Genomic DNA, 12350 nt, shown 5'->3' on the forward strand with positions numbered 1-12350 from the left:
AAAAACATGAACACATTCGGCTGATGTAGAAGTAACAGCATTAGCCAGGTGATATCTTACGTGTCATATCACATCACGATACTATAATATATTGTTCAAGTGAATATGAAACCATTGATAGTAAAAGGAAGACACATGGTGAATGTGGTCAGTTGAGTTAGAAATATATGAAAATTAGATGTTTTGCATCAACTCAGTCTGAGGCAACATTTGACAGAAGCTGCAAACTGCAAAGAAATGCACAATTCTTCAGTCAATGAATCTGATTGGTTTCAAAATAGTAGAAATTTGGGTCAGGGGTATTCAGGGAGGAGGTTTTTTTTGCTCTCTTTTTTTAACCAGGACCTGCGTTTGTTCCCTTTCCTGTTACAACATGTTCTGGCATGAGCATAATGGAATCCTTGAATGTTAGATAGTTACAGAGCAGAAGCAGCATGGGATGGTTGTGTGTATCAGGGTCACTCTTGTGAGTGTGTAGCTAAACAAAGGAGGCTGTAATGATGATTGCTTCCTCCAATTCGATTTCATAATGTGTATAGATTATGCAAAGTCGACCTGTGGATTAAAGCGTTTCGGTATGGATGAGACCTCCACTAAGCTGCGTGTTGGCTATACATCCTTATTATAGCATCTCTCATGATAAGCCACAGGAGGTAGCAGACGGCCGTGATGTAGCGATAAATCTGGGTCGCAAAAGTCTAAAATAAAGAGCTCCGTGAGTCCAATCTCTTGGAACTAAATTTGGGATGTTAAGTGGCCTACAGAAGGAGGCACATTTCTCACCGCCGTGCACATGCTCCGATCCAGAAACAGAGCCGTCATTACGTCCAAACAACACCGAGGGGACAATGTTTTACAGGGAAGAAAGCAGAGCGGCAGAACACAGCTCCTTCTGTTTCTCCCGGCTCATTGGCTTTGACCTTAGACCCCTGTGCTGGGTAATACGACCACAGGCTTTAAGAGGGGCTGAGCCAGTGTGCACCAGGCTTCAAAACACACAAGTTCAGCCTTTTGTGTGTGTTTCTTTGAGAGTGTGTGTGTCTTTTTTTTTTCTTCCCCTCTCTCCGTCTCTGCCACAGCGGTGTTTAATTTATTGGGTACATGGGAAACTGTCTCAAACCTTTGCCCTCGCGTTGATCCGCGGCGCTGAGCTCGGCGTTCAAAGGAGAGGAGGAGGGTGACACCTGAGCCCACACACTACACACACATTCTCACACACACACACACACACACACACACACACACACACACACACACACACATATATAGGCACAGAAAAACACCACAGAGCCAGAATGCAGAAAGAAACCGAATCATTTTAATGTGAAAAACTGAACAACTGGAAGGAGCAAATTGGGGGAGAAAGAAGAGAAGTTAACAAAGAGGAGTGTGTTCGTGTGTGTGTGTGTGTGTGTGTGTGTGTGTGTGTGTGTGTGTGTGTGTACTGACAGACAGTGTGGACAGCCCCTCGTGGAACAGTATAAGGTTTTATCTGTACTAAATGCCCTCCTCCCTCCTCCCTCCTCCCCACCTCTTCAACATAAAGCACTGACCAGGAGTCTGAGGTAGTTTCACATTGTAAAACTCACAGCTCTCGCTTCATTGACCAAAGAGATCAAACCTTTATTTTTAGACCCTCTGAAACAATCAATTTGAATTACAAAAGAAAGCAAAAGACGGCCACAGAAGGTGCAAAGTTAATCAAAAGAGGTTCTGGTCGAATAGCCAAGGAGCTGAAAGACGGAAAAAGAAATAGCTTCCCATACCTGTCTCAGTTTTTAATAGGACTGAATGTCATTTGTAGGATGTCAGGCCTTTAATGGGGCGACAAAAAAAATGCAGTTTTCTGGTAAATCTAACCCTCCACCAGCCGAATCCTTTCTGCGCATGTCTTGGTTATATAATACATAAATATAAATACGGACGTTAGTGTCAAGAGTTTTGGCTTCAATTTTGTACAAGGAAAGGAGATGGAGCATGTTGTCCATTCTTAAATACATGATAATGATAAGAGCTCATAGGATGCCTCTTGTTCAATCAAATGACTCCATTGTTTACTTTGTCAAGATATACACGAGTATTTGATCTGTGAAAACAGGAAAAACAACAAAGATTCAATGTTTGATTTCAAGTCGGACCTATATCCCAAAAAAGTCCAAAGATTTAAAAATGACATTTGACAAAAGTTTCTTGTCTTGAACCCGGCTGAATGCAGAACGGGCGGTCAAACAGGAAACATGTTTAGGATGCACCTCAACCCCACACATGCAAACTTTGAATTAACCTGTCCGCGCCTCGCTTTTTCAAAAACGTCCCCAACCTCATGACACTGAATTATTCAGCTCCATGGAGGGGGGTGGGGGGGGTGGTGGTGGTGGTGGTGGGGCCTGTTTGTGCTGTGAGGGACCCCCACAGAGGTCAAAGTAATGTCACAGCCCGGCCGAGCACTCTCCATGTCCGCTGATTGCACCCTGACAGCTCAAATGGAAGATGAAGCCAAGCGTGTCGGGGTTACGGCGTCTGTAGCGGTGGATGAAGGAGCCCCCACCTCCCCCTCACCCCCCACCACCCCAACCCTCCTCCCTCGAACAGGGGAGCAAAATGAAAAGACTTTCTCCTGGTTTAACTTTAAACTCCAGAGGACAAATAAGTCACTTTCATGTTTTGGAAAAGATACACGTTTACTTTGATTTTTTTTTGATTTTTTTTTTAACATGACAGTTGTTAAGGAATTTTTTTAATCCACAAAAAACCTAAATAAGTTTGGTACGAGGTTACGATGTTGCTTACAATCCAAGCTAATCAAAATACATATCTAAAGATAAAGAAAATGATGCAGACTAAAGACAAATATATGCAATGTCCTGTGACTAATGTAAATATAGTGCAGGATATAAAGAAACAATGGTCAAGCCATTAATGTTTGCCTGTTTGCTTAAACATATTTTTTTTAGAGACGTTGACAGCAAGACAAAGACAAATACTAATCTTTACTTTTTCCATTTGAATCAAAATTCATTAACACTTTAAAAAAAAGCAGGAAAAGAAACAAAGAAGGCGATCAATAGGGAAACAGCCTCTAAAGCAAATTCTGTCTATTCAGCGCTGCGGTGTCGTGCATTATTGCTGACCCACAAACAGGACTGAAAACTATTAATTATAATGCCAGCAATGTGTTTTAAACTCCACAACTCATCACCGAGAGGATCAATATGTAAGGAAGAGAACGCGCTGCCAAATCAAAGTTTACTGTTCCATCCTGGATTAATGAAACAGAGGCGGTACAAGAGTCATGTCGTTAACTCAAAGACGCTTTGACAAAAAAAATCCAAAAACAAAACAAACAAAAAAAAAGAACAACGAGGACAGACATCAGCTCACTCGGATTTTCTGCGGATGAAATAATGCGGCTGTTTGCGTTCAACATGGCCTAAAGAACTTCCGGGTAGCCAAATCTCTGGAGTTTTTCAGGAGATTTCCATATGTGTGAAAAGGGTTACAGTCTGCTGTCAAGCCTTCAAATGAACTTTATTTGCATGATTCTTTTAAAGTAAACACAATTAAAACTGAGGAGACAGGTCGCAAACAATAAAGCACGTGAGCAGCAGGTCCATCACCATCAGAACAACATATACTGCATACTAAAGGAGTTCACCTGAGTCATTAAATGTGGCATTTTAAGGTGAGATCCGGGTATGGATGCCCCAGGCTCGTGGAGATGCTCGTGTGTACCGCCTTGTTCTGCTTGTGGTTTGTGCCTGTTAGAAGTTAAGTCGCTGCTGGTACCAAGTGTTCGCTGTGTGAAATGTAATTCGTCACCAGATAACTTTTGTTGGATTTTTGAACCTTAACAAATAAAAAAAAAAAAATGGTCGGATTGACAAGTCGGTACGGTGTCGACCTGTCAAGAGATGTTACATTGTGTTGGTAAATTGTCACTTCTGGTTCCAGAGAAAAAACGAGATGGTCACAGCCAAAAAAAAAACTGAAGAAATCTCAAGGCTTCAAGCAGGGAGGTGAGAAACACCTGGGTGATCCCACGAAGCCTTTACCAACTTCTTTTAAACCGCCTTTGGATTGATGTTACCGGATTTCATAGTGGTAGAGTTAAAAAAAAAAAATCTGTGGTCGATAACCTTCTAGCGTGGTGGTGTTGAGCCTTCACCAAATCCATCCTTAAGAATTGCGTTCTCTCAATTGGTTTGATATTTGAGATTTGTTTGAGGTTATCTCAGGCCGACAGAAACGCCTGATGACGATAAACTGATTTTCACTGCTTTAAAAAAAACAAAACAGAATAAACTAATAAGTGAAGCAGCAACTGTAGGTAACACAAATAACATTGTCCTTTAGGGAAAGGGTGAGAATAATGAATAATGAAGAGATGCAGCCCCCCCCCCCTCTCCAACACACACACACACCCTCCCCCATCTTCCACCCACAACACCCCTGTAATCTCTAAATGCAGCCCTGCCTCTGCATTTATGTATCAAGCCGTTTTCACATATGCACTCCGGATAATCTCTCGATATTTACAGGAGGTCCGCTCCTGTGTGTGAAAAGGGTTACAGTCTGCTGTCAAGCCCCACTTCAAATTCAAATTACAACTTTATTCGCATGATTCTTTTAAAGTAAACACAATTGAAACTGAGGGGACAGGTCGCAAACAATAAAGCACGTGAGCAGCAGGTCCATCACCATCAGAAAAACATATACTGCATACTAAAGGAGTTCACCTGAGTCATTAAATGTGGCATTTTAAGGTAAGATCCGGGTATGGATGCCCCAATGCTCGTGGAGATGCTCGTGTGTACCATGCGTAGCCAGCACGCGTCCACAGCATCATCACAGGCACAGACGCGCGCGCATTGGCTACAGCGACAGAGAGAGAGAGAGAGAGAGAGAGAGAGAGAGAGAGAGAGAGCGAGAGAGAGAGCGAGAGAGAGAGAGAGAGGGGGGCAACCGTCTCCCGGTTTTATAGCACGAGGAGTCGCGAGGATCCTCTGACGACAGACAGACAGCAGATCTGCCGCCTCGCCGCCTGCGACACCTGAACGCATCACACACACAACAGAACAGAAGGAGAGGCAGATTTAGCTGGAGGAAGAGGACCGGAGGCTTTCCTTTAAAAAAAATATATATCAAGAAGAAGAAGAAGAAGAAGAAGAAGAGGAGGAGGAGGGGGACAGCGAGGGAGAGGCAGCCGGCTGGCCGGGACCACAGAGCTCCTAACCGGAGGAGAAATCATCACCGCCTCGTCACATCACAGCTCGGGGATGACAAAGGTGGGTGACGGACCGGTGTGCGCCTATTGTGTGATATCCTACATGGCGCCTTTAATGCTCATAGTAGAGAAGAAGATATGACTGGGGTGGGTTTTGGAAAGGGAAACGAGGTCGGTGTGACACTTAGAGAAGCGTGTCCCCCCCCCCCCCCCCCCCCTCTCTCTCCGTGTGATAACGGGGACTATGAAGCACAGACAGCCCCAAACACAGATAACAGATAAGGCGGATTTTATTGATAAATAAGGGGACTTTGTGTTTAGGAGGAAGTAGAAGTGTGTTGATGGCGGGGCGGAGTGATTTCATCCAGCACGACCCCCCCCCCCACCCCCCAAAATAAAAAAAATAATCGAATCTAATCCGGCCCCACATTTGGATGTTGTGAGACCTTTTAAGGAGGTTTTTGTTGTTGTTGTTGTTTATGTCCCGTGACAGACCTCATATGTGTGTGTGAGAGAGGGATGAGAAAAGAGACAGAGAGAGAGAGAGAGAGAGAGAGAGGGGGGGGGGGGGGGGGGGGGGGGTGTTTATCGTCTCCTTGAGCGCCCGAGGCTTGTCGGGATGATTGATTCCTCCAGTGTTCAGGCAGATTATGAGAGTGAACACCTCCATGCCAAACCAAATTAATTAAACTGCACGCAAAAAAAAAGAAAAAAGAAGATTAACCTCGCGAGATTAATCAATGTGGACCCCGTCGTGTAGTGCAGCCTACAACTGTTGGATAAAAAATTGTGGATGGAGAGGGACGCAGGTTTGATTCCTCTCCTATTAGCCGATTTGACTTACTGTAGGTGTTGGGTCCAAGTTGGATGGAAGTTTTTTCCCCATCTGATCCTGCTTCATGTCACAGGATCAGCTAAGTATTCAGTCAGTGCGTCATGCAGGTTTGTTTTTATTGGACCATTTGTTTGTAATTAAAAGAGCTTTAAAAGTAATGAGATAAACACAGTGACAGTGACAGTTTACTGATTGGACAGTTATCGTTGATGTTTGATCGACTGGATCAGGTTGATTTATGGGGTGAGAAAAATGAAGCATGTGTCTTTACACACTTTAGGTTGAGGAGAAACTCCCATCCAAAGATCGTCCCAAGGCAGCAAAAAAAAGGAGAGACAGAATGCGTCCTTCTTTCAGCGCAGACACACCATGAAGAAATATGTCAAAACTGGATCATAGTGAACGAATGTAAGGAGTTGGCTCCCTCCGTATTCCACGTCCAATAAGTTATTAAAAGTGATTCTGAGGCCGTAAACGTTCTCGCTGTGACTCAAGTAAAGAGACACATGGATTGTTATTTGGTGCTGGGCGACAAAACTTTGCAGGAAAAGGTGACAAAGCACGCAGCGCGCTGACCGGTTTCACATGATCACAACAACGCTTATTTTATTTTTGAAGACTTCAGCATGTTTGGCTGGAGCCATGCCTGAAGACACTCTAAACTCTAAAGTATTTCCCTGCTCGTCACCTCTTCCTCATCCATTTTTTGCTCTGAAGCTGCAACTCTCCTCTCCTTTCTATCCGTCTGTCTCGTCCCCTTGTGTGTGTGTGTTTGTGTGTTGTGTGTGTGTGTCCCTGTCCTCCTCCTCTTGTGTCTTCAGCATGTAGGTTAGCAGAAAGGGGAGGGGACGCGACACAGACCTGAAAAAGTTGGATTTTTTCCGCTGGCATGTCCACAAGACCGAGTGATGAATGTTTGCTCTGTGTGGGGAATAGCAAAGCACGGAATAACAATAGAGGTGAAGGAGGGGATCCGTTGATACAGGCTCTCACACACAGACGAACACAATGCCTCTTGAAAAAGTCAGTATGATAAAGTACGTTGTGCTGACTAAGATTCACTGCATCGTTGTGTTACAGCTCATCACCAGAGTCTTTTTGGACGCTGGGTGCCCTTTAAAGACCGGCGCTCTGGGGAAAAAGGGTTTATTTATACAATCTGAGACTATGATACACAGCTCAGTGGCTGCTGGCTGTACAGTGCTGCTGAAGATGTTAGATTTCAGGCTGTGAGCCAAAAAAGCAGAACTGTTTACTCCTTCCAAGGAAGCAAAATTACTCAGTTCAGAACTTCCTCCGTTTGTCCAGGGCTCAAGTGGGCTCTCTGCAGATGTTGCCTTCAAACTGATTTCTTCCAGAGACCAGTGTGGTTAATGCCTAAGTACCCTTTAGCAACAGATTATGACTCCTAAATGTATAAATATGGGCTGGCTTCTTCAAATCTAGACAATAAGCTCGCTAAGAAAAACTAAGGTTGCTTCTTAGATGTTTTTTTTTTTTTTTTAACATAAATTGCTAAATTGTTATGAAGCCCTAAGTGCCGTCTGCAAGGTGGGACTGACCTCGTGTAGCCTGAGAGGCGAGACTCAGGGCGAAAAAAACACATTTAAAACAAGCAATTACTGGAAAAGTAAGTCGATGAATTTATATTGAACAGTCATGTATTAAGTAAATTATTCAATATGTTATGAAAATGGGCCAATTTCACAAAGAAACAATGATTTCAATTTTTTGCATCCATATGAAAAAGATGTTTTTTTTTGGGGTCTAATTGTTGCAATTTGTTGGCAGTTAACAGATGACAAACAGATGGGAACAATCTGAATCTACAAGGGTCAAAAGGTCGTTTTCAGTACACTTATTTTGTCTTCTCTAAAATCTAAATTCAATATACAGTAATATGGTGACAAGATCATGTTTAGGCCTTTCTTATAAAGACTCAAACTATTATTAAAATTGTTTGATTAAATTTTGATTAGTCAACAAATCAATGGTTCAATCCTTTGTTCTGCTCTACAGGTCAAGTAAGTGCTTAAAAGAAAACTACACCATAGGGTTACATCATTCATTTTACACTGGTATTTAATGATAGTTGCTTTTTTTATTTTATTTTTTACTGCTTGTATATCCCGTGTTGTTTGAAATGTCAGGATGATTTTCACAAAAACTGAAAGAATAAAAAAACTCACCGTGATCTGTTATTTAACCTTTGCTGAACCTGCCGAGCCAGCTGAGATTAAATTCTTACTCGTGATGACGAGAGATGACAAGAGGCAAAAAAAAAAAAAAAACGGAGCTCTAACTGAAAGAAGGAAATCATACTGGGTCATGGACGTAGAGGGTTTTGTTTATCTGAGAAGTGCTGTGTATGTTTAGGATACAGGATGATGTGACGTTTGAGTATGAAGCTGCCAGCATCAGTCTGTCTCCTGCTTGATGTGTGTTAGAGGAGGTCAGGACTTGTGTTTAAGATGGACCGCGAGCTTGAGTGATTAGAGCCCTTATGATTAAAAATTTACAACTCAGCTCGCCGCAAGAGGACTGAGGGAATGTCTGTGTGTGCTTGCATTTATTTTGTAACATGTGGATGTGAGCCAGAGTGAGATTAACTCTCCATGTCTAACAAACCTCATAGTTTGACCCGGCTAGCCGGCAAACACACACACACACACACACACACACACACAGAAAATACATTCACACACTACCACTTGATCGCCTGCTGGGTTAATGCAGGCCATGAGCTGCTCCTCTTGCAGAATTACACAAACACACAAACAAACATTGAACTCGGGCCAACATTCAGCCACTTTGATGCATTAGGGCAAAGGTGCATTTTCACCTCTTGGTGGTTCGGCAACAAATTGATCTTGATGTTTGTGCGCGCTCATGCATGCACACAGAACAGCGATAGTTCAGATTAGAGGTGAGATTAGAGGTGATTCATATATATCAAGAGTTTGCAAAGCTTTGTAAGACCCCCCCAAGCCCTCTCCTGTCGCTTATTATGAAGTCAATTTGATCCTCTGAAGAGCTGAAATAAGAGACATCAGCAAGTCGTGATCTTAAGTCTTAACGAGGCTTCAGAAGTGTTGTCAGATGATGAAATATGTATTCTGAATTGCCCTTTATCCCTTGTCAAAAATCGGAAAGGATTTTATTGTGTTTGCGTGTCAGCCTCGGTTCCGTCTGTGGCCGATGGTGCCAGATGAAGACAGATGGACGGGGGGTTTTGTCGGGGTATGGGCCCGGCTCCAGGGAGCTGCCCTTGGTGCGAACGTTTTCATCTACTTGTAGATGTCGGACAGACAGAATCCAGCAGACCCTGGATTAAAATGGTCTGGGCTGAAAGATTATGGGAGCAAAGGCCTGTATCTGGATGTCCCTGCTGTTTGGCATGATAACACAAAATGCATTTTTTATTATTAATACTCAGAGCGTCGCAGTTCAGTTGTTGCTGCTGCGGTCGGTTCATCAGTCAGACTTAAGTCATAGCTAATACGCTATGATTGTACGATTCGATGCAAAACAATATGACACAATGAGTACAATTTGCTTTATTGTCCCTGTAATGAAAATTGAACCAATTTGGATAGTATAAGCTTGATTAACTTGGTTGATTTAGAGGTTATACGTTGATGATATGCTGTTATCTCGCCTGGAAATACAACGCAGTGGACTTCAAGGGAATTCAGTAAATTGAAGTGATAGTGGCTAGAGAACTAACAAAGACTATTTAGAGCTTGTGAAATAATATTCCTAACAAGTATGGACAGATGTTTTTTATTTTGTTGATTTTGTGGAATATATGGGGCCTGTTGGGACCCATTCTTGGTCAACGCCTTAAAAGACCTTTTGAAAGGGGTCACAACGTTATTGAGACAGATAAATGATGGTCTTCAGTAGCAGATCAACATGTACGCAGGGTTCTCAGAGAGCTTAGCAGAAATTTAGGAAACGACATCAACAAGGCAAAAGGAAGGAAGATCATCGGTATTACTAAAAGCTATTGAACTGACCTTGTTTTGAGGAAATCACAACGTTGAGCACTTATATATGCCAGTCAACTTACGATTATCCCACTCATTCTGATTGAGATAATCGGATTAAAGTTTTTACATAACTGTTCCTATAATGAGATTATTGCCTGAAATGGGATTAGAGTGAAATATTGGCATGCACACATACCAGATGCCATGATTTTTAAACTGGTTCCAATTCTTTCAATGATTGGATTCTTTTTCTCAGTTTTCCGATCCCAATGTCCCGACTGAATCTGAAGTCAAGTAAGGGCGAGTTCGTGTTGGCCCGTCAATGGTCCTAATCGCAGTTCTGGGGGGGGAAAAAACAGCGTTGTAAGTAAGTCGAGGGGCGGCTCTCTGTGTGGTTCTGTTCCCATGAACCCTGAGGAAACACGAACCCCTCTGAAGAAAGACGGACAAGGTTTATTTTGCTTACATGGCCTGATTAGAGTAAGTACAATCGCCCAGGAGAACAAATGAGAATTGTCAGCGAGGACACACTGTATTGGGGGTCGGTAACAACAAACCATTCTATATCTTATCTAACTAGATACCTCAAAATGGATATCACGTTCCAGCACCTGTAACTTTTAGAAAGAAGTCCAGTTTGCAATAACAAGCTTTCCAACGTTGTCTGGTTTTGATTGTCTATTTCTTTTGCCTCCTACGAGTCAGGCTTGGAAAAAAGATGAGTGCCTTTCTTTTTATTGTACTCCATCACATTTCCTCGTATTAGATAGCCCACAAGGTGAAAGCTGAGCCACTGGGACGAGGATTAATACAGGACACCTTGAAGGCCCAAGTAGAGCTGACGAATGGATTGCTGTTTTTGTTCAACGCTGCAGTTTCACGATGAATCTGGCATGAACGCAAATCAATTTTTGCATTTCCTTCTTCAGGGTTTAAGACAAATTACTTCTTAGAATTCATTTTGAACTAAATAATAATACTCGGGAATAGTTTGTACAACAAAAGGATTTTACTTCAAATGTTTTCTGTTCATTGTTTTACAAAGACAAGATTTATTTGTTCCACCTGAATACACAATAGAAGCTTATTTTCAGATACCTGGCTCACTTGTTGTCAAGGACTACGATTAAGGGACAAACACAGTAGACTCAGGCCTTTGAACTATTTTGTTCTGTTTCCTTTGATTCATCTCCTTTCATTTCCGTAGTTTCCCTCACACCTTTGTCATCCTGAAACAAGACGTTTGGTCTAATAAACAGGAGGATCGTACTTAATGAGTGTGTTGAGCTGCCTAGGCAGGCGAGTAGAAGCCTCTGTGAAGTGGTAAAGGTGTTTCCTCTGGAGCCGCACAAACCCAGCCATTGTTAGAGAAGGGGTTTAAACCAGCGGGAGGGGGGTGGACTTGTGTGTGTGTTTGTTTTTCTTTGTGTCCATGTGGCATTTTAACCTGTGAAAGTGTGTCATTGTGAGTTTATGAGGCCTGCTTGGTTGCTGTCTGTGTGAATTGGGCTTTATCTATTAACACCAGTGTCTGTGTTTGAACATGTTTGTGTTTGTGTGTGTATGTGTTTGGCAGGTGGTGGGGGTACCTCCCCTGCAGGTTCAAGTCTGGCCCCTTAATTAATCCCTGTTTTTTGGCCAGGGGGTCTCTGTTATCGAGTCATTACAGAGAGCCTGGCTGCGTACTAACAGCACGATCCCAGAGAGCACAGCACAGGTACACAAAGAAAACAAGCACACACGCGTTGGTAACTCTGTATTGTGAGGACACACAGATTTCCATGCATTCCCCTGCCCCATAATTATACTTGATAAATAATCCCAGTTTCACAAAACTTCAATCAAGTAGTTTTCTGACTGGTTATGATAACATTGGATTTACCAATTTCATTTCAAAGATCCAGAAAAATTGCAGTAACCCGATCATTGTATATTATGCACAGGTTGTAGAAAGGCTGGTCTCCTAAGAAATTATTTTAGGATACAATATGTGACGTTTCTATACATTGTGAACCTCTTTATAAAATTTTGGAGCAAAATGAAACGAATATTTAAATCCAGTATATCCACTGATTGCCCAATCAGTGGATACAGGGCTAAACTTAGTTTAACCTAAATTTAATTTAGCCCTGAAACCAAATTTTAACCAGTGAACTGGCTTTTAAATGGAGCTGGCTAAAATGTCCTCGCAATCATAAAAACGACTCCGTAGTCCTCACAAAGATATAAAAGTAAGAACACAAACACACACACAGAAAGCAATCATTGCACAGCACTCACAGTAAATACAGGTGTGCAA

At 42.5% G+C, this 12350-nt stretch overlaps 1 protein-coding gene across 1 annotated transcript in view; it reads left to right on the forward strand.

Annotated features, from left to right (window-relative positions):
* The first annotated feature begins 4921 nt into the window (after positions 1-4921).
* Positions 4922-12350, forward strand: part of gal3st3 (galactose-3-O-sulfotransferase 3) — a 32894-nt gene continuing 25465 nt past the window's right edge. The window contains exon 1 of the mRNA XM_020640349.3: positions 4922-5285. The gene's annotated coding sequence lies outside the window, so the exon portion shown is untranslated. The remainder of the gene's footprint in view (positions 5286-12350) is intronic.

This window comes from Labrus bergylta, chromosome 22, assembly GCF_963930695.1.
Source record: "Labrus bergylta chromosome 22, fLabBer1.1, whole genome shotgun sequence".
In the NCBI taxonomy this organism is placed as follows: Eukaryota; Metazoa; Chordata; class Actinopteri; order Labriformes; family Labridae; genus Labrus; species Labrus bergylta.